Source organism: Odontesthes bonariensis, chromosome 1 (genome assembly GCF_027942865.1).
Source record: "Odontesthes bonariensis isolate fOdoBon6 chromosome 1, fOdoBon6.hap1, whole genome shotgun sequence".
NCBI classification, from domain to species: Eukaryota; Metazoa; Chordata; class Actinopteri; order Atheriniformes; family Atherinopsidae; genus Odontesthes; species Odontesthes bonariensis.
In genome coordinates this window covers 29,576,048-29,602,776 of record NC_134506.1, presented here as the reverse complement: position 1 = coordinate 29,602,776, position 26,729 = coordinate 29,576,048, and the positions used below count along the sequence as shown (strand labels likewise).

The following is a 26,729-nucleotide window of genomic DNA, read 5'->3' as shown; positions in this document are numbered from 1 at the left end:
TGAGGCTGGATATGTCAGAGGTCTGAGGGAATAAAGGCACAGTTCACAATATAGGATAACCTTAGATGATAACGAATGAATGAATGAATCTATCCATTATTGGTATAGCAGTCAATAAAACCAGATCATTTCAACATGAAACGGATGCATGAAAGTCCCACTATAGTTACTGCTACATGAAAACAATAACAGTGTATGTTTTTTAAAATCAAAGTCAGTCTATGTATCATTCTCTTTACATTACCTTAGATGAACGCTTCCCAGCCGAACTTAGGTTTGGCTTCAACATGGCACCATGAGAGCCACCAAACCGTGGCTTTGTAAACTGACAAAAAGAAAAAAATGACCTTCACTGGGGCTTTGTACATTTTTTATAGTTGAGTATATTAATAACATCAAGATAAATATCAGCATAAGTAAATCCTCATTACTTACTGATGCCAAAGTCAAAAGGGGCCTTCTAGGTTCACCAGCAGGTGAGGGTCCTGACTGTACGGTCCCAGCAGATGACAGCCCTGGCTGCTGTGCCACCGTACATGAAGGTCCAGCAGATGAAGGCCCTGGCTGCTGTGCCACCGTACATGAAGGTCCAGCAGATGAAGGCCCTGGCTGCTGTGCCACCGTGCATGAAGGTCCAGCAGATGAAGGCCCTGGCTGCTGTGCCACTGTACATGAGGGTCCTGAGTCAGGGAGCGAACTGGAAGGCTACAGGTTCACAGAGAAGATGAAAAAATTGTAATACTACAGAATTCAACACCAGCACGTCATAATTATATGAGAAACTTCTGATACCTTCTTTGCATGGAAACCACAGTTACAGCTCTGTGCACCTCCAAACAGTGACATTTGTCCCCTCGTCTGCATTGGGCATTTCTCAATCTGTATTAATGTTTGACAGCGAATAAGAAGGTGTTCCGTTTAAATATGTCATAGCTTTACATTTAATATGATACACATATCACTCTGTCCAGGTTTACCTTCAGATACAGATCATGCCACTTTTTCTGCCGAGGTGCTGGTCTGTTTCCTGCCTCAGAGGGCCAAACGCCTGAGGCAGCAAATCTACGAAGGCGGCGTATCCACTCCTCCTCTCCCATGGCCCTGTGCTTTTTTTGTTTGCAAGCCATCTGCCATTAACAGGGAAAGAATATTTATACCAAAACGGCTAATATTTATTCATAAATATGAACAATGTGCAATATTTTTAACTTACTAATATACATATATTTATGCACACACACAAGTTCTTACAGTCACACAAGCACACAGCTAATTATTAACAAAGAGCAGTAGTCTACATATTATATATTTATTACAACAGAAGTGAATACTACACAGATTTCATTCATCATACCGTAGCTTATTATCAACTAGTACTAATAGAAGCAGTGCATATTGAAGACTTTGGTGAAGTGAATACTACCAGTAGACAGATTTAATTCGTACTGTAGCTTATTATCAACTGGTAGCAGTGCATAGTCAAGACTTTTGTGACAATAGAAATGAATACTATACAGGTTTAACATACTGCTATACGTTACGAATACGTTCGTTATACGTTATACCGATGCCGGTAACCGGGGAGGGGGCCAGCATTACCGTTAGTCGTTGCTCTTGGAGGAAACTCGCACATAGAAAAAGTCCAAAAGTGGTCAAAATAAGTTTCACAACGGTGACTGCAACAGTATGTGACGATGATGGAGACGATACTGAAAAGCCAAAACAAAATGGCTCTAAAAGTCACGTTTGGACACGTCGACGGCGATGCGACGTCAACGTCGTTTCTTTTTAACCGTAATTTCTCTTTTTAATATATCATTAATATTTGCCTAGCTACCTAGCTAACTTAATACAATATTATAACGAGTGTCTGAGTATTATAACGAGTGTGTTTCCTTTTGGCGGCGAATGAAAAATCAATTTAATGTTAACGTCTGGGGAGGCAACGGCAGTCGTTTCTGTTATCGTATTTTTTTATTTATTTTTTTCTCTCTATAATACATATTTCACACCGACCAAGTTAGATAGTTGACAGAATACAATGATATTAGCGATATATTTACCTTTTTCCACAGCTTTCGGTAAAGACATTTGAAGTTCGGCGGGATGAATTTTTGGAGAAGCGGCATCGTGATTGGCTGTCAGAAAGATGGAACTTCTGGGCTGCGATTGGTCCGTCCCAGCAATGTTGGAGAAGGACTACTGTGATTGGCTGACAGCAAAGATGGAAATGGTGGACCGCGATTGGTCCGTCCCAGCAATGTTGGACAAGGACCACTGTGATTGGCTGACGGCAAAGATGGAGAAAGATGGAAATGGGCCAACGTGATTGGAGGAGATTATACAGACGCTCGGTCCCCCGCTACCGCTATTTCGGCTACACGGGGCTAAAATGGCCGTTTTCATTTGGAAAGTAAAACCAGGAACTCGCTCCGTGGAGCGTAGACGACAAAGCTGGGGAGCCAGATAAAGACCACAAAAACGCAATAATTGATTGTTCTAGCTGAGGAAGAAGCCTCGTGTGTTTTTATTAATCCAGGTTTTTTGAGATAATTCCTTTTTACCAATTCACTTTCCTACCAGTCTCGTGTGTTTTCATTACTCTAGGTTTTTTGAGATAATTCTTTTTTAGCAGTTCACTTTCCTACCAGTCTTGTGTGTTTTCATTAATCTAGGTTTTTTTGAGATAATTCTTTTTTACCAGTTCACTTTCCTAACATAGGCTGTTGTTCCCTTTTGACAAACATCCACAATTCATAGTAGTCGTTGCCGAAACCCGGGATTGAACCACGGACCTTCAGATCTTCAGTCTGACGCTCTCCCAACTGAGCTATTTCGGCTACACGGGGCTAAAATGGCCGTTTTCATTTGGAAAGTAAAACCAGGAACTCGCTCCGTGGAGCGTAGACGACAAAGCTGGGGAGCCAGATAAAGGCCACAAAAACACAATAATTGATTGTTGTAGCTGAGGAAGAAGCCTTGTGTGTTTTCATTGATCCAGGTTTTTTGAGATAATTCCTTTTTACCAATTCACTTTCCTACCAGTCTCGTGTGTTTTCATTAATCCAGGTTTTTTGAGATAACTCCTTTTTAGCAGTTCACTTTCCTAACATGGGCTGTTGTTGCCTTTTGACAAACATCCAAAATTCATAGTAGTCTCTGCCGAAACCCAGGATTGAACCAGGGACCTTCAGATCTTCAGTCTGACGCTCTCCCAACTGAGCTATTTCGGCTACAAAGGGCTAAAATGGCCAGGAACTCGCTCCGTGGAGCGTAGACGACAAAGCTGGGGAGCCAGATAAAGACCACAAAAACGCAATAATTGATTGTTCTAGCTGAGGAAGAAGCCTCGTGTGTTTTTATTAATCCAGGTTTTTTGAGATAATTCCTTTTTACCAATTCACTTTCCTACCAGTCTCGTGTGTTTTCATTACTCTAGGTTTTTTGAGATAATTCTTTTTTAGCAGTTCACTTTCCTACCAGTCTTGTGTGTTTTCATTAATCTAGGTTTTTTGAGATAATTCTTTTTTACCAGTTCACTTTCCTAACATAGGCTGTTGTTCCCTTTTGACAAACATCCACAATTCATAGTAGTCGTTGCCGAAACCCGGGATTGAACCACGGACCTTCAGATCTTCAGTCTGACGCTCTCCCAACTGAGCTATTTCGGCTACACGGGGCTAAAATGGCCGTTTTCATTTGGAAAGTAAAACCAGGAACTCGCTCCGTGGAGCGTAGACGACAAAGCCGGGGAGCCAGATAAAGGCCACAAAAACACAATAATTGATTGTTGTAGCTGAGGAAGAAGCCTTGTGTGTTTTCATTGATCCAGGTTTTTTGAGATAATTCCTTTTTACCAATTCACTTTCCTACCAGTCTCGTGTGTTTTCATTAATCCAGGTTTTTTGAGATAACTCCTTTTTAGCAGTTCACTTTCCTAACATAGACTGTTGTTCCCTCTTGACAAACATCCACAATTCATAGTAGTCTTTGCCGAAACCTGGGATTGAATCAGGGACCTTCATATCTTCAGTCTGACGCTCTCCCAACTGAGCTATTTTGGCTACAAAGGGCTAAAATGGCAGCTTTCATTTGGAAAGTAAAACCAGGAACTTGCTCCGTGGAGCGTAGACGACAAAGCTGGGGAGCCAGATAAAGGCCACAAAAACACAATAATTGATTGTTGTAGCTGAGGAAGAAGCCTCGTGTGTTTTTATTAATCCAGGTTTTTTGAGATAATTCCTTTTTACCAATTCACTTTCCTACCAGTCTCGTGTGTTTTCATTACTCTAGGTTTTTTGAGACAATTCTTTTTTACCAGTTCACTTTCCTAACATAGGCTGTATTTCCCTTTTGACAAACATCCACAATTAATAGTAGTCTTTGCCGAAACCCGGGATTGAATCAGGGACCTTCAGATCTTCAGTCTGACGCTCTCCCAACTGAGCTATTTCAGCTACAAAGGGCTAAAATGGCCGTTTTCATTTGGAAAGTAAAACCAGGAACTCGCTCCGTGGAGCGTAGACGACAAAGCTGGGGAGCCAGATAAAGGCCACAAAAACGCAATAATTGACTGTTGTAGCTGAGGAAGAAGCCTTGTGTGTTTTCATTAATCTAGGTTTTTTGAGATAACTCCTTTTTAGCAGTTCACTTTCCTAACATAGACTGTTGTTCCCTCTTGACAAACATCCACAATTGATAGTAGTCTTTGCCGAAACCCGGGATTGAACCAGGGTCCTTCAGATCTTCAGTCTGACGCTCTCCCAACTGAGCTATTTCAGCTACAAGGGGCTAAAATGGCCGTTTTCATTTGGAAAGTAAAACCAGGAACTCGCTCCGTGGAGCGTAGACGACAAAGCTGGGGAGCCAGATAAAGGCCACAAAAACACAATAATTGATTGTTGTAGCTGAGGAAGAAGCCTTGTGTGTTTTCATTGATCCAGGTTTTTTGAGATAATTCCTTTTTACCAATTCACTTTCCTACCAGTCTCGTGTGTTTTCATTAATCCAGGTTTTTTGAGATAACTCCTTTTTAGCAGTTCACTTTCCTAACATGGGCTGTTGTTGCCTTTTGACAAACATCCAAAATTCATAGTAGTCTCTGCCGAAACCCAGGATTGAACCAGGGACCTTCAGATCTTCAGTCTGACGCTCTCCCAACTGAGCTATTTCGGCTACAAAGGGCTAAAATGGCCGTTTTCATTTGGAAAGTAAAACCAGGAACTCGCTCCGTGGAGCGTAGACGACAAAGCTGGGGAGCCAGATAAAGGCCACAAAAACACAATAATTGATTGTTGTAGCTGAGGAAGAAGCCTCGTGTGTTTTCATTAATCCAGGTTTTTGGAGATAATTCCTTTTTACCAATTCACTTTCCTACCAGTCTCGTGTGTTTTCATTGATCTAGGTTTTTTGAGATAATTCTTTTTTAGCAGTTCACTTTCCTACCAGTCTTGTGTGTTTTCATTAATCTAGGTTTTTTGAGATAATTCTTTCTTACCAGTTCACTTTCCTAACATAGGCTGTTGTTCCCTCTTGACAAACATCCACAATTGATAGTAGTCTTTGCCGAAACCCGGGATTGAACCAGGGTCCTTCAGATCTTCAGTCTGACGCTCTCCCAACTGAGCTATTTCAGCTACAAGGGGCTAAAATGGCCGTTTTCATTTGGAAAGTAAAACCAGGAACTCGCTCCGTGGAGCGTAGACGACAAAGCTGGGGAGCCAGATAAAGGCCACAAAAACACAATAATTGATTGTTGTAGCTGAGGAAGAAGCCTCGTGTGTTTTCATTAATCCAGGTTTTTGGAGATAAATCCTTTTTACCAATTCACTTTCCTACCAGTCTCGTGTGTTTTCATTGATCTAGGTTTTTTGAGATAACTTGTTTTTAGCAGTTCACTTTCCTAACATAGACTGTTGTTCCCTTTTGACAAACATCCACAATTCATAGTAGTCGTTGCCGAAACCCGGGATTGAACCACGGACCTTCAGATCTTCAGTCTGACGCTCTCCCAACTGAGCTATTTCGGCTACACGGGGCTAAAATGGCCGTTTTCATTTGGAAAGTAAAACCAGGAACTCGCTCCGTGGAGCGTAGACGACAAAGCCGGGGAGCCAGATAAAGGCCACAAAAACACAATAATTGATTGTTGTAGCTGAGGAAGAAGCCTTGTGTGTTTTCATTGATCCAGGTTTTTTGAGATAATTCCTTTTTACCAATTCACTTTCCTACCAGTCTCGTGTGTTTTCATTAATCCAGGTTTTTTGAGATAACTCCTTTTTAGCAGTTCACTTTCCTAACATAGACTGTTGTTCCCTCTTGACAAACATCCACAATTCATAGTAGTCTTTGCCGAAACCTGGGATTGAATCAGGGACCTTCATATCTTCAGTCTGACGCTCTCCCAACTGAGCTATTTTGGCTACAAAGGGCTAAAATGGCAGCTTTCATTTGGAAAGTAAAACCAGGAACTTGCTCCGTGGAGCGTAGACGACAAAGCTGGGGAGCCAGATAAAGGCCACAAAAACACAATAATTGATTGTTGTAGCTGAGGAAGAAGCCTCGTGTGTTTTTATTAATCCAGGTTTTTTGAGATAATTCCTTTTTACCAATTCACTTTCCTACCAGTCTCGTGTGTTTTCATTACTCTAGGTTTTTTGAGATAATTCTTTTTTAGCAGTTCACTTTCCTACCAGTCTTGTGTGTTTTCATTAATCTAGGTTTTTTGAGACAATTCTTTTTTACCAGTTCACTTTCCTAACATAGGCTGTTGTTCCCTTTTGACAAACATCCACAATTAATAGTAGTCTTTGCCGAAACCCGGGATTGAATCAGGGACCTTCAGATCTTCAGTCTGACGCTCTCCCAACTGAGCTATTTCAGCTACAAAGGGCTAAAATGGCCGTTTTCATTTGGAAAGTAAAACCAGGAACTCGCTCCGTGGAGCGTAGACGACAAAGCTGGGGAGCCAGATAAAGGCCACAAAAACGCAATAATTGACTGTTGTAGCTGAGGAAGAAGCCTTGTGTGTTTTCATTAATCTAGGTTTTTTGAGATAACTCCTTTTTAGCAGTTCACTTTCCTAACATAGACTGTTGTTCCCTCTTGACAAACATCCACAATTGATAGTAGTCTTTGCCGAAACCCGGGATTGAACCAGGGTCCTTCAGATCTTCAGTCTGACGCTCTCCCAACTGAGCTATTTCAGCTACAAGGGGCTAAAATGGCCGTTTTCATTTGGAAAGTAAAACCAGGAACTCGCTCCGTGGAGCGTAGACGACAAAGCTGGGGAGCCAGATAAAGGCCACAAAAACACAATAATTGATTGTTGTAGCTGAGGAAGAAGCCTTGTGTGTTTTCATTGATCCAGGTTTTTTGAGATAATTCCTTTTTACCAATTCACTTTCCTACCAGTCTCGTGTGTTTTCATTAATCCAGGTTTTTTGAGATAATTCCTTTTTACCAATTCACTTTCCTACCAGTCTCGTGTGTTTTCATTACTCTAGGTTTTTTGAGATAATTCTTTTTTACCAGTTCACTTTCCTAACATAGGCTGTTGTTCCCTTTTGACAAACATCCACAATTAATAGTAGTCTTTGCCGAAACTCAGGATTGAACCAGGGACCTTCAGATCTTCAGTCTGACGCTCTCCCAACTGAGCTATTTCGGCTACACGGGGCTAAAATGGCCGTTTTCATTTGGAAAGTAAAACCAGGAACTCGCTCCATGGAGCGTAGACGACAAAGCTGGGGAGCCAGATAAAGGCCACAAAAACGCAATAATTGACTGTTGTAGCTGAGGAAGAAGCCTCGTGTGTTTTCATTAATCCAGGTTTTTTGAGATAATTCCTTTTTACCAATTCACTTTCCTACCAGTCTCGTGAGTCTTCATTAATCTAGGTTTTTTCACTGACCTAACATGGGCTGTTGTTCCCTTTTGACAAACATCCACAATTCATAGTAGTCTTTGCCGAAACCCGGGATTGAACCAGGGACCTTCAGATCTTCAGTCTGACGCTCTCCCAACTGAGCTATTTCGGCTACACGGGGCTAAAATGGCCGTTTTCATTTGGAAAGTAAAACCAGGAACTCGCTCCGTGGAGCGTAGACGACAAAGCCGGGGAGCCAGATAAAGGCCAAAAAAGCGCAATAATTGATTGTTGTAGCTGAGGAAGAAGCCTCGTGTGTTTTCATTAATCCAGGTTTTTTGAGATAATTGCTTTTTACCAATTCACTTTCCTACCAGTCTCGTGTGTTTTCATTTCTTTAGGTTTTTTGAGATAATTGTTTTTTACCAGTTCACTTTCCTAACATAGGCTGTTGTTGCCTTTTGACAAACATCCAAAATTCATAGTGGTCTTTGCCGAAACCCGGGATTGAACCAGGGACCTTCAGATCTTCAGTCTGACGCTCTCCCAACTGAGCTATTTCGGCTACACGGGGCTAAAATGGCCGTTTTCATTTGGAAAGTAAAACCAGGAACTCGCTCCGTGGAGCGTAGACGACAAAGCCGGGGAGCCAGATAAAGGCCAAAAAAGCGCAATAATTGATTGTTGTAGCTGAGGAAGAAGCCTCGTGTGTTTTCATTAATCCAGGTTTTTTGAGATAATTGCTTTTTACCAATTCACTTTCCTACCAGTCTCGTGTGTTTTCATTTCTTTAGGTTTTTTGAGATAATTCTTTTTTACCAGTTCACTTTCCTAACATGGGCTGTTGTTGCCTTTTGACAAACATCCAAAATTCATAGTAGTCTTTGCCGAAACCCGGGATTGAACCAGGGACCTTCAGATCTTCAGTCTGACGCTCTCCCAACTGAGCTATTTCGGCTACACGGGGCTAAAATGGCCGTTTTCATTTGGAAAGTAAAACCAGGAACTCGCTCCGTGGAGCGTAGACGACAAAGCCGGGGAGCCAGATAAAGGCCACAAAAACGCAATAATTGACTGTTGTAGCTGAGGAAGAAGCCTTGTGTGTTTTCATTAATCTAGGTTTTTTGAGATAACTTCTTTTTACCAATTCACTTTCCTACCAGTCTCGTGTGTTTTCATTTCTTTAGGTTTTTTGAGATAATTCTTTTTTAGCAGTTCACTTTCCTAACATGGGCTGTTGTTGCCTTTTGACAAACATCCAAAATTCATAGTAGTCTTTGCCGAAACCCGGGATTGAACCAGGGACCTTCAGATCTTCAGTCTGACGCTCTCCCAACTGAGCTATTTCGGCTACACGGGGCTAAAATGGCCGTTTTCATTTGGAAAGTAAAACCAGGAACTCGCTCCGTGGAGCGTAGACGACAAAGCCGGGGAGCCAGATAAAGGCCACAAAAACGCAATAATTGACTGTTGTAGCTGAGGAAGAAGCCTTGTGTGTTTTCATTAATCTAGGTTTTTTGAGATAACTTCTTTTTGAGCAGTTCACTTTCCTAACATGGGCTGTTGTTCCCTTTTGACAAACATCCACAATTGATAGTAGTCTTTGCCGAAACCTGGGATTGAATCAGGGACCTTCAGATCTTCAGTCTGACGCTCTCCCAACTGAGCTATTTCGGCTACAAAGGGCTAAAATGGCCGTTTTCATTTGGAAAGTAAAACCAGGAACTCGCTCCGTGGAGCGTAGACGACAAAGCTGGGGAGCCAGATAAAGGCCACAAAAGCGCAATAATTGATTGTTGTAGCTGAGGAAGAAGCCTCGTGTGTTTTCATTAATCCAGGTTTTTTGAGATAATTGCTTTTTACCAATTCACTTTCCTACCAGTCTCGTGTGTTTTCATTGATCTAGGTTTTTTGAGATAACTTGTTTTTAGCAGTTCACTTTCCTAACATAGACTGTTGTTCCCTCTTGACAAACATCCACAATTCATAGTAGTCTTTGCCGAAACCCGGGATTGAACCAGGGACCTTCAGATCTTCAGTCTGACGCTCTCCCAACTGAGCTATTTCGGCTACACGGGGCTAAAATGGCCGTTTTCATTTGGAAAGTAAAACCAGGAACTCGCTCCGTGGAGCGTAGACGACAAAGCCGGGGAGCCAGATAAAGGCCAAAAAAGCGCAATAATTGATTGTTGTAGCTGAGGAAGAAGCCTCGTGTGTTTTCATTAATCCAGGTTTTTTGAGATAATTGCTTTTTACCAATTCACTTTCCTACCAGTCTCGTGTGTTTTCATTTCTTTAGGTTTTTTGAGATAATTGTTTTTTACCAGTTCACTTTCCTAACATAGGCTGTTGTTGCCTTTTGACAAACATCCAAAATTCATAGTGGTCTTTGCCGAAACCCGGGATTGAACCAGGGACCTTCAGATCTTCAGTCTGACGCTCTCCCAACTGAGCTATTTCGGCTACACGGGGCTAAAATGGCCGTTTTCATTTGGAAAGTAAAACCAGGAACTCGCTCCGTGGAGCGTAGACGACAAAGCCGGGGAGCCAGATAAAGGCCAAAAAAGCGCAATAATTGATTGTTGTAGCTGAGGAAGAAGCCTCGTGTGTTTTCATTAATCCAGGTTTTTTGAGATAATTGCTTTTTACCAATTCACTTTCCTACCAGTCTCGTGTGTTTTCATTTCTTTAGGTTTTTTGAGATAATTCTTTTTTACCAGTTCACTTTCCTAACATGGGCTGTTGTTGCCTTTTGACAAACATCCAAAATTCATAGTAGTCTTTGCCGAAACCCGGGATTGAACCAGGGACCTTCAGATCTTCAGTCTGACGCTCTCCCAACTGAGCTATTTCGGCTACACGGGGCTAAAATGGCCGTTTTCATTTGGAAAGTAAAACCAGGAACTCGCTCCGTGGAGCGTAGACGACAAAGCCGGGGAGCCAGATAAAGGCCACAAAAACGCAATAATTGACTGTTGTAGCTGAGGAAGAAGCCTTGTGTGTTTTCATTAATCTAGGTTTTTTGAGATAACTTCTTTTTGAGCAGTTCACTTTCCTAACATGGGCTGTTCCCTTTTGACAAACATCCACAATTGATAGTAGTCTTTGCCGAAACCTGGGATTGAATCAGGGACCTTCAGATCTTCAGTCTGACGCTCTCCCAACTGAGCTATTTCGGCTACAAAGGGCTAAAATGGCCGTTTTCATTTGGAAAGTAAAACCAGGAACTCGCTCCGTGGAGCGTAGACGACAAAGCTGGGGAGCCAGATAAAGGCCACAAAAACACAATAATTGATTGTTGTAGCTGAGGAAGAAGCCTCGTGTGTTTTCATTAATCCAGGTTTTTGGAGATAATTCCTTTTTACCAATTCACTTTCCTACCAGTCTCGTGTGTTTTCATTGATCTAGGTTTTTTGAGATAACTTGTTTTTAGCAGTTCACTTTCCTAACATAGACTGTTGTTCCCTCTTGACAAACATCCACAATTCATAGTAGTCTTTGCCGAAACCCGGGATTGAACCAGGGACCTTCAGATCTTCAGTCTGACGCTCTCCCAACTGAGCTATTTCGGCTACACGGGGCTAAAATGGCCGTTTTCATTTGGAAAGTAAAACCAGGAACTCGCTCCGTGGAGCGTAGACGACAAAGCTGGGGAGCCAGATAAAGACCACAAAAACGCAATAATTGATTGTTCTAGCTGAGGAAGAAGCCTCGTGTGTTTTCATTAATCCAGGTTTTTTGAGATAATTCGTTTTTACCAATTCACTTTCCTACCAGTCTCGTGTGTCTTTATTAATCTAGGTTTTTTCACTTACCTAACATGGGCTGTTGTTCCCTTTTGACAAACATCCACAATTCATAGTAGTCTTTGCTGAAACCCGGGATTGAATCAGGGACCTTCATATCTTCAGTCTGACGCTCTCCCAACTGAGCTATTTTGGCTACAAAGGGCTAAAATGGCAGCTTTCATTTGGAAAGTAAAACCAGGAACTTGCTCCGTGGAGCGTAGACGACAAAGCTGGGGAGCCAGATAAAGGCCACAAAAACGCAATAATTGACTGTTGTAGCTGAGGAAGAAGCCTCGTGTGTTTTTATTAATCCAGGTTTTTTGAGATAATTCCTTTTTACCAATTCACTTTCCTACCAGTCTCGTGTGTCTTCATTACTCTAGGTTTTTTGAGATAATTCTTTTTTACCAATTCACTTTCCTACCAGTCTTGTGTGTTTTCATTAATCTAGGTTTTTTGAGATAATTCTTTTTTACCAGTTCACTTTCCTAACATAGGCTGTTGTTCCCTTTTGACAAACATCCACAATTAATAGTAGTCTTTGCCGAAACCCGGGATTGAACCACGGACCTTCAGATCTTCAGTCTGACGCTCTCCCAACTGAGCTATTTCGGCTACACGGGGCTAAAATGGCCGTTTTCATTTGGAAAGTAAAACCAGGAACTCGCTCCGTGGAGCGTAGACGACAAAGCTGGGGAGCCAGATAAAGGCCACAAAAACACAATAATTGATTGTTGTAGCTGAGGAAGAAGCCTCGTGTGTTTTCATTGATCCAGGTTTTTGGAGATAATTCCTTTTTACCAATTCACTTTCCTACCAGTCTCGTGTGTTTTCATTGATCTAGGTTTTTTGAGATAACTTGTTTTTAGCAGTTCACTTTCCTAACATAGACTGTTGTTCCCTCTTGACAAACATCCACAATTCATAGTAGTCTTTGCCGAAACCCGGGATTGAACCAGGGACCTTCAGATCTTCAGTCTGACGCTCTCCCAACTGAGCTATTTCGGCTACACGGGGCTAAAATGGCCGTTTTCATTTGGAAAGTAAAACCAGGAACTCGCTCCGTGGAGCGTAGACGACAAAGCCGGGGAGCCAGATAAAGGCCAAAAAAGCGCAATAATTGATTGTTGTAGCTGAGGAAGAAGCCTCGTGTGTTTTCATTAATCCAGGTTTTTTGAGATAATTGCTTTTTACCAATTCACTTTCCTACCAGTCTCGTGTGTTTTCATTTCTTTAGGTTTTTTGAGATAATTCTTTTTTACCAGTTCACTTTCCTAACATAGGCTGTTGTTGCCTTTTGACAAACATCCAAAATTCATAGTGGTCTTTGCCGAAACCCGGGATTGAACCAGGGACCTTCAGATCTTCAGTCTGACGCTCTCCCAACTGAGCTATTTCGGCTACACGGGGCTAAAATGGCCGTTTTCATTTGGAAAGTAAAACCAGGAACTCGCTCCGTGGAGCGTAGACGACAAAGCCGGGGAGCCAGATAAAGGCCAAAAAAGCGCAATAATTGATTGTTGTAGCTGAGGAAGAAGCCTCGTGTGTTTTCATTAATCCAGGTTTTTTGAGATAATTGCTTTTTACCAATTCACTTTCCTACCAGTCTCGTGTGTTTTCATTTCTTTAGGTTTTTTGAGATAATTCTTTTTTAGCAGTTCACTTTCCTAACATGGGCTGTTGTTGCCTTTTGACAAACATCCAAAATTCATAGTAGTCTTTGCCGAAACCCGGGATTGAACCAGGGACCTTCAGATCTTCAGTCTGACGCTCTCCCAACTGAGCTATTTCGGCTACACGGGGCTAAAATGGCCGTTTTCATTTGGAAAGTAAAACCAGGAACTCGCTCCGTGGAGCGTAGACGACAAAGCCGGGGAGCCAGATAAAGGCCACAAAAACGCAATAATTGACTGTTGTAGCTGAGGAAGAAGCCTTGTGTGTTTTCATTAATCTAGGTTTTTTGAGATAACTTCTTTTTGAGCAGTTCACTTTCCTAACATGGGCTGTTGTTCCCTTTTGACAAACATCCACAATTGATAGTAGTCTTTGCCGAAACCTGGGATTGAATCAGGGACCTTCAGATCTTCAGTCTGACGCTCTCCCAACTGAGCTATTTCGGCTACAAAGGGCTAAAATGGCCGTTTTCATTTGGAAAGTAAAACCAGGAACTCGCTCCGTGGAGCGTAGACGACAAAGCTGGGGAGCCAGATAAAGGCCACAAAAACACAATAATTGATTGTTGTAGCTGAGGAAGAAGCCTCGTGTGTTTTCATTAATCCAGGTTTTTGGAGATAATTCCTTTTTACCAATTCACTTTCCTACCACTCTCGTGTGTTTTCATTGATCTAGGTTTTTTGAGATAACTTGTTTTTAGCAGTTCACTTTCCTAACATAGACTGTTGTTCCCTCTTGACAAACATCCACAATTCATAGTAGTCTTTGCCGAAAGCCGGGATTGAACCAGGGACCTTCAGATCTTCAGTCTGACGCTCTCCCAACTGAGCTATTTCGGCTACACGGGGCTAAAATGGCCGTTTTCATTTGGAAAGTAAAACCAGGAACTCGCTCCGTGGAGCGTAGACGACAAAGCTGGGGAGCCAGACAAAGACCACAAAAACGCAATAATTGATTGTTCTAGCTGAGGAAGAAGCCTCGTGTGTTTTCATTAATCCAGGTTTTTTGAGATAATTCCTTTTTACCAATTCACTTTCCTACCAGTCTCGTGTGTCTTCATTAATCTAGGTTTTTTCACTTACCTAACATGGGCTGTTGTTCCCTTTTGACAAACATCCACAATTCATAGTAGTCTTTGCTGAAACCCGGGATTGAATCAGGGACCTTCAGATCTTCAGTCTGACGCTCTCCCAACTGAGCTATTTTGGCTACAAAGGGCTAAAATGGCAGCTTTCATTTGGAAAGTAAAACCAGGAACTCGCTCCATGGAGCGTAGACGACAAAGCTGGGGAGTCAGATAAAGGCCACAAAAACGCAATAATTGACTGTTGTAGCTGAGGAAGAAGCCTCGTGTGTTTTTATTAATCCAGGTGTTTTGAGATAATTCCTTTTTAGCAATTCACTTTCCTACCAGTCTCGTGTGTCTTCATTAATCTAGGTTTTTTCACTTACCTAACATGGGCTGTTGTTCCCTTTTGACAAACATCCACAATTCATAGTAGTCTTTGCCGAAACCCGGGATTGAATCAGGGACCTTCATATCTTCAGTCTGACGCTCTCCCAACTGAGCTATTTCGGCTACAAAGGGCTAAAATGGAAGCTTTCATTTGGAAAGTAAAACCAGGAACTCGCTCCGTGGAGCGTAGACGACAAAGCTGGGGAGCCAGATAAAGGCCACAAAAACGCAATAATTGACTGTTGTAGCTGAGGAAGAAGCCTCGTGTGTTTTCATTAATCCAGGTTTTTTGAGATAATTCCTTTTTACCAATTCACTTTCCTACCAGTCTCGTGTGTCTTTATTAATCTAGGTTTTTTCACTTACCTAACATGGGCTGTTGTTCCCTTTTGACAAACATCCACAATTCATAGTAGTCTTTGCTGAAACCCGGGATTGAATCAGGGACCTTCATATCTTCAGTCTGACGCTCTCCCAACTGAGCTATTTCGGCTACACGGGGCTAAAATGGCCGTTTTCATTTGGAAAGTAAAACCAGGAACTCGCTCCGTGGAGCGTAGACGACAAAGCCGGGGAGCCAGATAAAGGCCAAAAAAGCGCAATAATTGATTGTTGTAGCTGAGGAAGAAGCCTCGTGTGTTTTCATTAATCCAGGTTTTTTGAGATAATTGCTTTTTACCAATTCACTTTCCTACCAGTCTCGTGTGTTTTCATTTCTTTAGGTTTTTTGAGATAATTCTTTTTTACCAGTTCACTTTCCTAACATAGGCTGTTGTTGCCTTTTGACAAACATCCAAAATTCATAGTAGTCTTTGCCGAAACCCGGGATTGAACCAGGGACCTTCATATCTTCAGTCTGACGCTCTCCCAACTGAGCTATTTTGGCTACAAAGGGCTAAAATGGCAGCTTTCATTTGGAAAGTAAAACCAGGAACTCGCTCCGTGGAGCGTAGACGACAAAGCTGGGGAGCCAGATAAAGGCCACAAAAACGCAATAATTGACTGTTGTAGCTGAGGAAGAAGCCTTGTGTGTTTTCATTAATCTAGGTTTTTTGAGATAACTCCTTTTTAGCAGTTCACTTTCCTAACATAGACTGTTGTTCCCTCTTGACAAACATCCACAATTGATAGTAGTCTTTGCCGAAACCCGGGATTGAACCAGGGTCCTTCAGATCTTCAGTCTGACGCTCTCCCAACTGAGCTATTTCAGCTACAAGGGGCTAAAATGGCCGTTTTCATTTGGAAAGTAAAACCAGGAACTCGCTCCGTGGAGCGTAGACGACAAAGCTGGGGAGCCAGATAAAGGCCACAAAAACACAATAATTGATTGTTGTAGCTGAGGAAGAAGCCTTGTGTGTTTTCATTGATCCAGGTTTTTTGAGATAATTCCTTTTTACCAATTCACTTTCCTACCAGTCTCGTGTGTTTTCATTAATCCAGGTTTTTTGAGATAACTCCTTTTTAGCAGTTCACTTTCCTAACATGGGCTGTTGTTGCCTTTTGACAAACATCCAAAATTCATAGTAGTCTCTGCCGAAACCCAGGATTGAACCAGGGACCTTCAGATCTTCAGTCTGACGCTCTCCCAACTGAGCTATTTCGGCTACAAAGGGCTAAAATGGCCGTTTTCATTTGGAAAGTAAAACCAGGAACTCGCTCCGTGGAGCGTAGACGACAAAGCTGGGGAGCCAGATAAAGGCCACAAAAACACAATAATTGATTGTTGTAGCTGAGGAAGAAGCCTCGTGTGTTTTCATTAATCCAGGTTTTTGGAGATAATTCCTTTTTACCAATTCACTTTCCTACCAGTCTCGTGTGTTTTCATTGATCTAGGTTTTTTGAGATAATTCTTTTTTAGCAGTTCACTTTCCTACCAGTCTTGTGTGTTTTCATTAATCTAGGTTTTTTGAGATAATTCTTTCTTACCAGTTCACTTTCCTAACATAGGCTGTTGTTCCCTTTTGACAAACATCCACAATTAATAGTAGTCTTTGCTGAAACCCGGGATTGAACCAGGGACCTTCAGATCTTCAGTCTGACGCTCTCCCAACTGAGCTATTTCAGCTACAAAGGGCTAAAATGGCCTTTTTCATTTGGAAAGTAAAACCAGGAACTTGCTCCGTGGAGCGTAGACGACAAAGCTGGGGAGCCAGATAAAGGCCACAAAAACGCAATAATTGACTGTTGTAGCTGAGGAAGAAGCCTTGTGTGTTTTCATTAATCTAGGTTTTTTGAGATAACTCCTTTTTAGCAGTTCACTTTCCTAACATAGACTGTTGTTCCCTCTTGACAAACATCCACAATTCATAGTAGTCTTTGCCGAAACCCGGGATTGAACCAGGGACCTTCAGATCTTCAGTCTGACGCTCTCCCAACTGAGCTATTTCGGCTACACGGGGCTAAAATGGCCGTTTTCATTTGGAAAGTAAAACCAGGAACTCGCTCCGTGGAGCGTAGACGACAAAGCTGGGGAGCCAGATAAAGACCACAAAAACGCAATAATTGATTGTTCTAGCTGAGGAAGAAGCCTCGTGTGTTTTTATTAATCCAGGTTTTTTGAGATAATTCCTTTTTACCAATTCACTTTCCTACCAGTCTCGTGTGTTTTCATTACTCTAGGTTTTTTGAGATAATGCTTTTTTAGCAGTTCACTTTCCTACCAGTCTTGTGTGTTTTCATTAATCTAGGTTTTTTGAGATAATTCTTTTTTACCAGTTCACTTTCCTAACATAGGCTGTTGTTCCCTTTTGACAAACATCCACAATTAATAGTAGTCTTTGCCGAAACCCAGGATTGAACCAGGGACCTTCAGATCTTCAGTCTGACGCTCTCCCAACTGAGCTATTTCGGCTACACGGGGCTAAAATGGCCGTTTTCATTTGGAAAGTAAAACCAGGAACTCGCTCCGTGGAGCGTAGACGACAAAGCTGGGGAGCCAGATAAAGGCCACAAAAACGCAATAATTGATTGTTCTAGCTGAGGAAGAAGCCTCGTGTGTTTTCATTAATCCAGGTTTTTGGAGATAAATCCTTTTTACCAATTCACTTTCCTACCAGTCTCGTGTGTTTTCATTGATCTAGGTTTTTTGAGATAACTTGTTTTTAGCAGTTCACTTTCCTAACATAGACTGTTGTTCCCTTTTGACAAACATCCACAATTCATAGTAGTCGTTGCCGAAACCCGGGATTGAACCACGGACCTTCAGATCTTCAGTCTGACGCTCTCCCAACTGAGCTATTTCGGCTACACGGGGCTAAAATGGCCGTTTTCATTTGGAAAGTAAAACCAGGAACTCGCTCCGTGGAGCGTAGACGACAAAGCCGGGGAGCCAGATAAAGGCCACAAAAACACAATAATTGATTGTTGTAGCTGAGGAAGAAGCCTTGTGTGTTTTCATTGATCCAGGTTTTTTGAGATAATTCCTTTTTACCAATTCACTTTCCTACCAGTCTCGTGTGTTTTCATTAATCCAGGTTTTTTGAGATAACTCCTTTTTAGCAGTTCACTTTCCTAACATAGACTGTTGTTCCCTCTTGACAAACATCCACAATTCATAGTAGTCTTTGCCGAAACCTGGGATTGAATCAGGGACCTTCATATCTTCAGTCTGACGCTCTCCCAACTGAGCTATTTTGGCTACAAAGGGCTAAAATGGCAGCTTTCATTTGGAAAGTAAAACCAGGAACTTGCTCCGTGGAGCGTAGACGACAAAGCTGGGGAGCCAGATAAAGGCCACAAAAACACAATAATTGATTGTTGTAGCTGAGGAAGAAGCCTCGTGTGTTTTTATTAATCCAGGTTTTTTGAGATAATTCCTTTTTACCAATTCACTTTCCTACCAGTCTCGTGTGTTTTCATTACTCTAGGTTTTTTGAGATAATTCTTTTTTAGCAGTTCACTTTCCTACCAGTCTTGTGTGTTTTCATTAATCTAGGTTTTTTGAGACAATTCTTTTTTACCAGTTCACTTTCCTAACATAGGCTGTTGTTCCCTTTTGACAAACATCCACAATTAATAGTAGTCTTTGCCGAAACCCGGGATTGAACCACGGACCTTCAGATCTTCAGTCTGACGCTCTCCCAACTGAGCTATTTCGGCTACACGGGGCTAAAATGGCCGTTTTCATTTGGAAAGTAAAACCAGGAACTCGCTCCGTGGAGCGTAGACGACAAAGCTGGGGAGCCAGATAAAGGCCACAAAAACGCAATAATTGACTGTTGTAGCTGAGGAAGAAGCCTTGTGTGTTTTCATTAATCTAGGTTTTTTGAGATAACTCCTTTTTAGCAGTTCACTTTCCTAACATAGACTGTTGTTCCCTCTTGACAAACATCCACAATTGATAGTAGTCTTTGCCGAAACCCGGGATTGAACCAGGGTCCTTCAGATCTTCAGTCTGACGCTCTCCCAACTGAGCTATTTCAGCTACAAGGGGCTAAAATGGCCGTTTTCATTTGGAAAGTAAAACCAGGAACTCGCTCCGTGGAGCGTAGACGACAAAGCTGGGGAGCCAGATAAAGGCCACAAAAACACAATAATTGATTGTTGTAGCTGAGGAAGAAGCCTTGTGTGTTTTCATTGATCCAGGTTTTTTGAGATAATTCCTTTTTACCAATTCACTTTCCTACCAGTCTCGTGTGTTTTCATTAATCCAGGTTTTTTGAGATAATTCCTTTTTACCAATTCACTTTCCTACCAGTCTCGTGTGTTTTCATTACTCTAGGTTTTTTGAGATAATTCTTTTTTACCAGTTCACTTTCCTAACATAGACTGTTGTTCCCTTTTGACAAACATCCACAATTAATAGTAGTCTTTGCCGAAACTCAGGATTGAACCAGGGACCTTCAGATCTTCAGTCTGACGCTCTCCCAACTGAGCTATTTCGGCTACACGGGGCTAAAATGGCCGTTTTCATTTGGAAAGTAAAACCAGGAACTCGCTCCATGGAGCGTAGACGACAAAGCTGGGGAGCCAGATAAAGGCCACAAAAACGCAATAATTGACTGTTGTAGCTGAGGAAGAAGCCTCGTGTGTTTTCATTAATCCAGGTTTTTTGAGATAATTCCTTTTTACCAATTCACTTTCCTACCAGTCTCGTGAGTCTTCATTAATCTAGGTTTTTTCACTGACCTAACATGGGCTGTTGTTCCCTTTTGACAAACATCCACAATTCATAGTAGTCTTTGCCGAAACCCGGGATTGAACCAGGGACCTTCAGATCTTCAGTCTGACGCTCTCCCAACTGAGCTATTTCGGCTACACGGGGCTAAAATGGCCGTTTTCATTTGGAAAGTAAAACCAGGAACTCGCTCCGTGGAGCGTAGACGACAAAGCCGGGGAGCCAGATAAAGGCCAAAAAAGCGCAATAATTGATTGTTGTAGCTGAGGAAGAAGCCTCGTGTGTTTTCATTAATCCAGGTTTTTTGAGATAATTGCTTTTTACCAATTCACTTTCCTACCAGTCTCGTGTGTTTTCATTTCTTTAGGTTTTTTGAGATAATTGTTTTTTACCAGTTCACTTTCCTAACATAGGCTGTTGTTGCCTTTTGACAAACATCCAAAATTCATAGTGGTCTTTGCCGAAACCCGGGATTGAACCAGGGACCTTCAGATCTTCAGTCTGACGCTCTCCCAACTGAGCTATTTCGGCTACACGGGGCTAAAATGGCCGTTTTCATTTGGAAAGTAAAACCAGGAACTCGCTCCGTGGAGCGTAGACGACAAAGCCGGGGAGCCAGATAAAGGCCAAAAAAGCGCAATAATTGATTGTTGTAGCTGAGGAAGAAGCCTCGTGTGTTTTCATTAATCCAGGTTTTTTGAGATAATTGCTTTTTACCAATTCACTTTCCTACCAGTCTCGTGTGTTTTCATTTCTTTAGGTTTTTTGAGATAATTCTTTTTTACCAGTTCACTTTCCTAACATGGGCTGTTGTTGCCTTTTGACAAACATCCAAAATTCATAGTAGTCTTTGCCGAAACCCGGGATTGAACCAGGGACCTTCAGATCTTCAGTCTGACGCTCTCCCAACTGAGCTATTTCGGCTACACGGGGCTAAAATGGCCGTTTTCATTTGGAAAGTAAAACCAGGAACTCGCTCCGTGGAGCGTAGACGACAAAGCCGGGGAGCCAGATAAAGGCCACAAAAACGCAATAATTGACTGTTGTAGCTGAGGAAGAAGCCTTGTGTGTTTTCATTAATCTAGGTTTTTTGAGATAACTTCTTTTTACCAATTCACTTTCCTACCAGTCTCGTGTGTTTTCATTTCTTTAGGTTTTTTGAGATAATTCTTTTTTAGCAGTTCACTTTCCTAACATGGGCTGTTGTTGCCTTTTGACAAACATCCAAAATTCATAGTAGTCTTTGCCGAAACCCGGGATTGAACCAGGGACCTTCAGATCTTCAGTCTGACGCTCTCCCAACTGAGCTATTTCGGCTACACGGGGCTAAAATGGCCGTTTTCATTTGGAAAGTAAAACCAGGAACTCGCTCCGTGGAGCGTAGACGACAAAGCCGGGGAGCCAGATAAAGGCCACAAAAACGCAATAATTGACTGTTGTAGCTGAGGAAGAAGCCTTGTGTGTTTTCATTAATCTAGGTTTTTTGAGATAACTTCTTTTTGAGCAGTTCACTTTCCTAACATGGGCTGTTGTTCCCTTTTGACAAACATCCACAATTGATAGTAGTCTTTGCCGAAACCTGGGATTGAATCAGGGACCTTCAGATCTTCAGTCTGACGCTCTCCCAACTGAGCTATTTCGGCTACAAAGGGCTAAAATGGCCGTTTTCATTTGGAAAGTAAAACCAGGAACTCGCTCCGTGGAGCGTAGACGACAAAGCTGGGGAGCCAGATAAAGGCCACAAAAGCGCAATAATTGATTGTTGTAGCTGAGGAAGAAGCCTCGTGTGTTTTCATTAATCCAGGTTTTTTGAGATAATTGCTTTTTACCAATTCACTTTCCTACCAGTCTCGTGTGTTTTCATTGATCTAGGTTTTTTGAGATAACTTGTTTTTAGCAGTTCACTTTCCTAACATAGACTGTTGTTCCCTCTTGACAAACATCCACAATTCATAGTAGTCTTTGCCGAAACCCGGGATTGAACCAGGGACCTTCAGATCTTCAGTCTGACGCTCTCCCAACTGAGCTATTTCGGCTACACGGGGCTAAAATGGCCGTTTTCATTTGGAAAGTAAAACCAGGAACTCGCTCCGTGGAGCGTAGACGACAAAGCCGGGGAGCCAGATAAAGGCCAAAAAAGCGCAATAATTGATTGTTGTAGCTGAGGAAGAAGCCTCGTGTGTTTTCATTAATCCAGGTTTTTTGAGATAATTGCTTTTTACCAATTCACTTTCCTACCAGTCTCGTGTGTTTTCATTTCTTTAGGTTTTTTGAGATAATTGTTTTTTACCAGTTCACTTTCCTAACATAGGCTGTTGTTGCCTTTTGACAAACATCCAAAATTCATAGTGGTCTTTGCCGAAACCCGGGATTGAACCAGGGACCTTCAGATCTTCAGTCTGACGCTCTCCCAACTGAGCTATTTCGGCTACACGGGGCTAAAATGGCCGTTTTCATTTGGAAAGTAAAACCAGGAACTCGCTCCGTGGAGCGTAGACGACAAAGCCGGGGAGCCAGATAAAGGCCAAAAAAGCGCAATAATTGATTGTTGTAGCTGAGGAAGAAGCCTCGTGTGTTTTCATTAATCCAGGTTTTTTGAGATAATTGCTTTTTACCAATTCACTTTCCTACCAGTCTCGTGTGTTTTCATTTCTTTAGGTTTTTTGAGATAATTCTTTTTTACCAGTTCACTTTCCTAACATGGGCTGTTGTTGCCTTTTGACAAACATCCAAAATTCATAGTAGTCTTTGCCGAAACCCGGGATTGAACCAGGGACCTTCAGATCTTCAGTCTGACGCTCTCCCAACTGAGCTATTTCGGCTACACGGGGCTAAAATGGCCGTTTTCATTTGGAAAGTAAAACCAGGAACTCGCTCCGTGGAGCGTAGACGACAAAGCCGGGGAGCCAGATAAAGGCCACAAAAACGCAATAATTGACTGTTGTAGCTGAGGAAGAAGCCTTGTGTGTTTTCATTAATCTAGGTTTTTTGAGATAACTTCTTTTTGAGCAGTTCACTTTCCTAACATGGGCTGTTCCCTTTTGACAAACATCCACAATTGATAGTAGTCTTTGCCGAAACCTGGGATTGAATCAGGGACCTTCAGATCTTCAGTCTGACGCTCTCCCAACTGAGCTATTTCGGCTACAAAGGGCTAAAATGGCCGTTTTCATTTGGAAAGTAAAACCAGGAACTCGCTCCGTGGAGCGTAGACGACAAAGCTGGGGAGCCAGATAAAGGCCACAAAAACACAATAATTGATTGTTGTAGCTGAGGAAGAAGCCTCGTGTGTTTTCATTAATCCAGGTTTTTGGAGATAATTCCTTTTTACCAATTCACTTTCCTACCAGTCTCGTGTGTTTTCATTGATCTAGGTTTTTTGAGATAACTTGTTTTTAGCAGTTCACTTTCCTAACATAGACTGTTGTTCCCTCTTGACAAACATCCACAATTCATAGTAGTCTTTGCCGAAACCCGGGATTGAACCAGGGACCTTCAGATCTTCAGTCTGACGCTCTCCCAACTGAGCTATTTCGGCTACACGGGGCTAAAATGGCCGTTTTCATTTGGAAAGTAAAACCAGGAACTCGCTCCGTGGAGCGTAGACGACAAAGCTGGGGAGCCAGATAAAGACCACAAAAACGCAATAATTGATTGTTCTAGCTGAGGAAGAAGCCTCGTGTGTTTTCATTAATCCAGGTTTTTTGAGATAATTCGTTTTTACCAATTCACTTTCCTACCAGTCTCGTGTGTCTTTATTAATCTAGGTTTTTTCACTTACCTAACATGGGCTGTTGTTCCCTTTTGACAAACATCCACAATTCATAGTAGTCTTTGCTGAAACCCGGGATTGAATCAGGGACCTTCATATCTTCAGTCTGACGCTCTCCCAACTGAGCTATTTTGGCTACAAAGGGCTAAAATGGCAGCTTTCATTTGGAAAGTAAAACCAGGAACTTGCTCCGTGGAGCGTAGACGACAAAGCTGGGGAGCCAGATAAAGGCCACAAAAACGCAATAATTGACTGTTGTAGCTGAGGAAGAAGCCTCGTGTGTTTTTATTAATCCAGGTTTTTTGAGATAATTCCTTTTTACCAATTCACTTTCCTACCAGTCTCGTGTGTCTTCATTACTCTAGGTTTTTTGAGATAATTCTTTTTTACCAATTCACTTTCCTACCAGTCTTGTGTGTTTTCATTAATCTAGGTTTTTTGAGATAATTCTTTTTTACCAGTTCACTTTCCTAACATAGGCTGTTGTTCCCTTTTGACAAACATCCACAATTAATAGTAGTCTTTGCCGAAACCCGGGATTGAACCACGGACCTTCAGATCTTCAGTCTGACGCTCTCCCAACTGAGCTATTTCGGCTACACGGGGCTAAAATGGCCGTTTTCATTTGGAAAGTAAAACCAGGAACTCGCTCCGTGGAGCGTAGACGACAAAGCTGGGGAGCCAGATAAAGGCCACAAAAACACAATAATTGATTGTTGTAGCTGAGGAAGAAGCCTCGTGTGTTTTCATTGATCCAGGTTTTTGGAGATAATTCCTTTTTACCAATTCACTTTCCTACCAGTCTCGTGTGTTTTCATTGATCTAGGTTTTTTGAGATAACTTGTTTTTAGCAGTTCACTTTCCTAACATAGACTGTTGTTCCCTCTTGACAAACATCCACAATTCATAGTAGTCTTTGCCGAAACCCGGGATTGAACCAGGGACCTTCAGATCTTCAGTCTGACGCTCTCCCAACTGAGCTATTTCGGCTACACGGGGCTAAAATGGCCGTTTTCATTTGGAAAGTAAAACCAGGAACTCGCTCCGTGGAGCGTAGACGACAAAGCCGGGGAGCCAGATAAAGGCCAAAAAAGCGCAATAATTGATTGTTGTAGCTGAGGAAGAAGCCTCGTGTGTTTTCATTAATCCAGGTTTTTTGAGATAATTCGTTTTTACCAATTCACTTTCCTACCAGTCTCGTGTGTCTTTATTAATCTAGGTTTTTTCACTTACCTAACATGGGCTGTTGTTCCCTTTTGACAAACATCCACAATTCATAGTAGTCTTTGCTGAAACCCGGGATTGAATCAGGGACCTTCATATCTTCAGTCTGACGCTCTCCCAACTGAGCTATTTTGGCTACAAAGGGCTAAAATGGCAGCTTTCATTTGGAAAGTAAAACCAGGAACTTGCTCCGTGGAGCGTAGACGACAAAGCTGGGGAGCCAGATAAAGGCCACAAAAACGCAATAATTGACTGTTGTAGCTGAGGAAGAAGCCTCGTGTGTTTTTATTAATCCAGGTTTTTTGAGATAATTCCTTTTTACCAATTCACTTTCCTACCAGTCTCGTGTGTCTTCATTACTCTAGGTTTTTTGAGATAATTCTTTTTTACCAATTCACTTTCCTACCAGTCTTGTGTGTTTTCATTAATCTAGGTTTTTTGAGATAATTCTTTTTTACCAGTTCACTTTCCTAACATAGGCTGTTGTTCCCTTTTGACAAACATCCACAATTAATAGTAGTCTTTGCCGAAACCCGGGATTGAACCACGGACCTTCAGATCTTCAGTCTGACGCTCTCCCAACTGAGCTATTTCGGCTACACGGGGCTAAAATGGCCGTTTTCATTTGGAAAGTAAAACCAGGAACTCGCTCCGTGGAGCGTAGACGACAAAGCTGGGGAGCCAGATAAAGGCCACAAAAACACAATAATTGATTGTTGTAGCTGAGGAAGAAGCCTCGTGTGTTTTCATTGATCCAGGTTTTTGGAGATAATTCCTTTTTACCAATTCACTTTCCTACCAGTCTCGTGTGTTTTCATTGATCTAGGTTTTTTGAGATAACTTGTTTTTAGCAGTTCACTTTCCTAACATAGACTGTTGTTCCCTCTTGACAAACATCCACAATTCATAGTAGTCTTTGCCGAAACCCGGGATTGAACCAGGGACCTTCAGATCTTCAGTCTGACGCTCTCCCAACTGAGCTATTTCGGCTACACGGGGCTAAAATGGCCGTTTTCATTTGGAAAGTAAAACCAGGAACTCGCTCCGTGGAGCGTAGACGACAAAGCCGGGGAGCCAGATAAAGGCCAAAAAAGCGCAATAATTGATTGTTGTAGCTGAGGAAGAAGCCTCGTGTGTTTTCATTAATCCAGGTTTTTTGAGATAATTGCTTTTTACCAATTCACTTTCCTACCAGTCTCGTGTGTTTTCATTTCTTTAGGTTTTTTGAGATAATTGTTTTTTACCAGTTCACTTTCCTAACATAGGCTGTTGTTGCCTTTTGACAAACATCCAAAATTCATAGTGGTCTTTGCCGAAACCCGGGATTGAACCAGGGACCTTCAGATCTTCAGTCTGACGCTCTCCCAACTGAGCTATTTCGGCTACACGGGGCTAAAATGGCCGTTTTCATTTGGAAAGTAAAACCAGGAACTCGCTCCGTGGAGCGTAGACGACAAAGCCGGGGAGCCAGATAAAGGCCAAAAAAGCGCAATAATTGATTGTTGTAGCTGAGGAAGAAGCCTCGTGTGTTTTCATTAATCCAGGTTTTTTGAGATAATTGCTTTTTACCAATTCACTTTCCTACCAGTCTCGTGTGTTTTCATTTCTTTAGGTTTTTTGAGATAATTCTTTTTTAGCAGTTCACTTTCCTAACATGGGCTGTTGTTGCCTTTTGACAAACATCCAAAATTCATAGTAGTCTTTGCCGAAACCCGGGATTGAACCAGGGACCTTCAGATCTTCAGTCTGACGCTCTCCCAACTGAGCTATTTCGGCTACACGGGGCTAAAATGGCCGTTTTCATTTGGAAAGTAAAACCAGGAACTCGCTCC

The 26,729-nt window shown here is 42.1% G+C and overlaps 24 non-coding genes across 24 annotated transcripts; all 24 read right to left on the bottom strand.

Moving 5' to 3' along the window:
* Positions 1-7,966: 7,966 nt before the first annotated feature.
* trnaf-gaa (transfer RNA phenylalanine (anticodon GAA)) lies at positions 7,967-8,039 on the bottom strand. The gene has a single exon. It is a non-coding gene; the product is annotated as a tRNA-Phe (tRNA).
* Positions 8,040-8,359: 320 nt separating this feature from the next.
* On the bottom strand, positions 8,360-8,432 carry trnaf-gaa (transfer RNA phenylalanine (anticodon GAA)). The gene has a single exon. It is a non-coding gene; the product is annotated as a tRNA-Phe (tRNA).
* A 320-nt stretch (positions 8,433-8,752) lies between these two features.
* Positions 8,753-8,825, bottom strand: trnaf-gaa (transfer RNA phenylalanine (anticodon GAA)). Its single transcript has one exon. It is a non-coding gene; the product is annotated as a tRNA-Phe (tRNA).
* A 320-nt stretch (positions 8,826-9,145) lies between these two features.
* On the bottom strand, positions 9,146-9,218 carry trnaf-gaa (transfer RNA phenylalanine (anticodon GAA)). Its single transcript has one exon. It is a non-coding gene; the product is annotated as a tRNA-Phe (tRNA).
* A 646-nt stretch (positions 9,219-9,864) lies between these two features.
* On the bottom strand, positions 9,865-9,937 carry trnaf-gaa (transfer RNA phenylalanine (anticodon GAA)). Its single transcript has one exon. It is a non-coding gene; the product is annotated as a tRNA-Phe (tRNA).
* Positions 9,938-10,257: 320 nt separating this feature from the next.
* Positions 10,258-10,330, bottom strand: trnaf-gaa (transfer RNA phenylalanine (anticodon GAA)). The gene has a single exon. It is a non-coding gene; the product is annotated as a tRNA-Phe (tRNA).
* Positions 10,331-10,650: 320 nt separating this feature from the next.
* On the bottom strand, positions 10,651-10,723 carry trnaf-gaa (transfer RNA phenylalanine (anticodon GAA)). Its single transcript has one exon. It is a non-coding gene; the product is annotated as a tRNA-Phe (tRNA).
* A 643-nt stretch (positions 10,724-11,366) lies between these two features.
* Positions 11,367-11,439, bottom strand: trnaf-gaa (transfer RNA phenylalanine (anticodon GAA)). Its single transcript has one exon. It is a non-coding gene; the product is annotated as a tRNA-Phe (tRNA).
* A 1,151-nt stretch (positions 11,440-12,590) lies between these two features.
* On the bottom strand, positions 12,591-12,663 carry trnaf-gaa (transfer RNA phenylalanine (anticodon GAA)). The gene has a single exon. It is a non-coding gene; the product is annotated as a tRNA-Phe (tRNA).
* Positions 12,664-12,983: 320 nt separating this feature from the next.
* On the bottom strand, positions 12,984-13,056 carry trnaf-gaa (transfer RNA phenylalanine (anticodon GAA)). The gene has a single exon. It is a non-coding gene; the product is annotated as a tRNA-Phe (tRNA).
* A 320-nt stretch (positions 13,057-13,376) lies between these two features.
* On the bottom strand, positions 13,377-13,449 carry trnaf-gaa (transfer RNA phenylalanine (anticodon GAA)). Its single transcript has one exon. It is a non-coding gene; the product is annotated as a tRNA-Phe (tRNA).
* A 3,653-nt stretch (positions 13,450-17,102) lies between these two features.
* On the bottom strand, positions 17,103-17,175 carry trnaf-gaa (transfer RNA phenylalanine (anticodon GAA)). The gene has a single exon. It is a non-coding gene; the product is annotated as a tRNA-Phe (tRNA).
* Positions 17,176-19,966: 2,791 nt separating this feature from the next.
* Positions 19,967-20,039, bottom strand: trnaf-gaa (transfer RNA phenylalanine (anticodon GAA)). Its single transcript has one exon. It is a non-coding gene; the product is annotated as a tRNA-Phe (tRNA).
* A 320-nt stretch (positions 20,040-20,359) lies between these two features.
* trnaf-gaa (transfer RNA phenylalanine (anticodon GAA)) lies at positions 20,360-20,432 on the bottom strand. The gene has a single exon. It is a non-coding gene; the product is annotated as a tRNA-Phe (tRNA).
* A 320-nt stretch (positions 20,433-20,752) lies between these two features.
* trnaf-gaa (transfer RNA phenylalanine (anticodon GAA)) lies at positions 20,753-20,825 on the bottom strand. The gene has a single exon. It is a non-coding gene; the product is annotated as a tRNA-Phe (tRNA).
* Positions 20,826-21,145: 320 nt separating this feature from the next.
* Positions 21,146-21,218, bottom strand: trnaf-gaa (transfer RNA phenylalanine (anticodon GAA)). Its single transcript has one exon. It is a non-coding gene; the product is annotated as a tRNA-Phe (tRNA).
* Positions 21,219-21,864: 646 nt separating this feature from the next.
* On the bottom strand, positions 21,865-21,937 carry trnaf-gaa (transfer RNA phenylalanine (anticodon GAA)). The gene has a single exon. It is a non-coding gene; the product is annotated as a tRNA-Phe (tRNA).
* Positions 21,938-22,257: 320 nt separating this feature from the next.
* Positions 22,258-22,330, bottom strand: trnaf-gaa (transfer RNA phenylalanine (anticodon GAA)). The gene has a single exon. It is a non-coding gene; the product is annotated as a tRNA-Phe (tRNA).
* A 320-nt stretch (positions 22,331-22,650) lies between these two features.
* Positions 22,651-22,723, bottom strand: trnaf-gaa (transfer RNA phenylalanine (anticodon GAA)). Its single transcript has one exon. It is a non-coding gene; the product is annotated as a tRNA-Phe (tRNA).
* Positions 22,724-23,366: 643 nt separating this feature from the next.
* Positions 23,367-23,439, bottom strand: trnaf-gaa (transfer RNA phenylalanine (anticodon GAA)). The gene has a single exon. It is a non-coding gene; the product is annotated as a tRNA-Phe (tRNA).
* A 1,151-nt stretch (positions 23,440-24,590) lies between these two features.
* trnaf-gaa (transfer RNA phenylalanine (anticodon GAA)) lies at positions 24,591-24,663 on the bottom strand. Its single transcript has one exon. It is a non-coding gene; the product is annotated as a tRNA-Phe (tRNA).
* A 1,151-nt stretch (positions 24,664-25,814) lies between these two features.
* trnaf-gaa (transfer RNA phenylalanine (anticodon GAA)) lies at positions 25,815-25,887 on the bottom strand. The gene has a single exon. It is a non-coding gene; the product is annotated as a tRNA-Phe (tRNA).
* Positions 25,888-26,207: 320 nt separating this feature from the next.
* Positions 26,208-26,280, bottom strand: trnaf-gaa (transfer RNA phenylalanine (anticodon GAA)). The gene has a single exon. It is a non-coding gene; the product is annotated as a tRNA-Phe (tRNA).
* Positions 26,281-26,600: 320 nt separating this feature from the next.
* trnaf-gaa (transfer RNA phenylalanine (anticodon GAA)) lies at positions 26,601-26,673 on the bottom strand. The gene has a single exon. It is a non-coding gene; the product is annotated as a tRNA-Phe (tRNA).
* Positions 26,674-26,729: the final 56 nt, after the last annotated feature.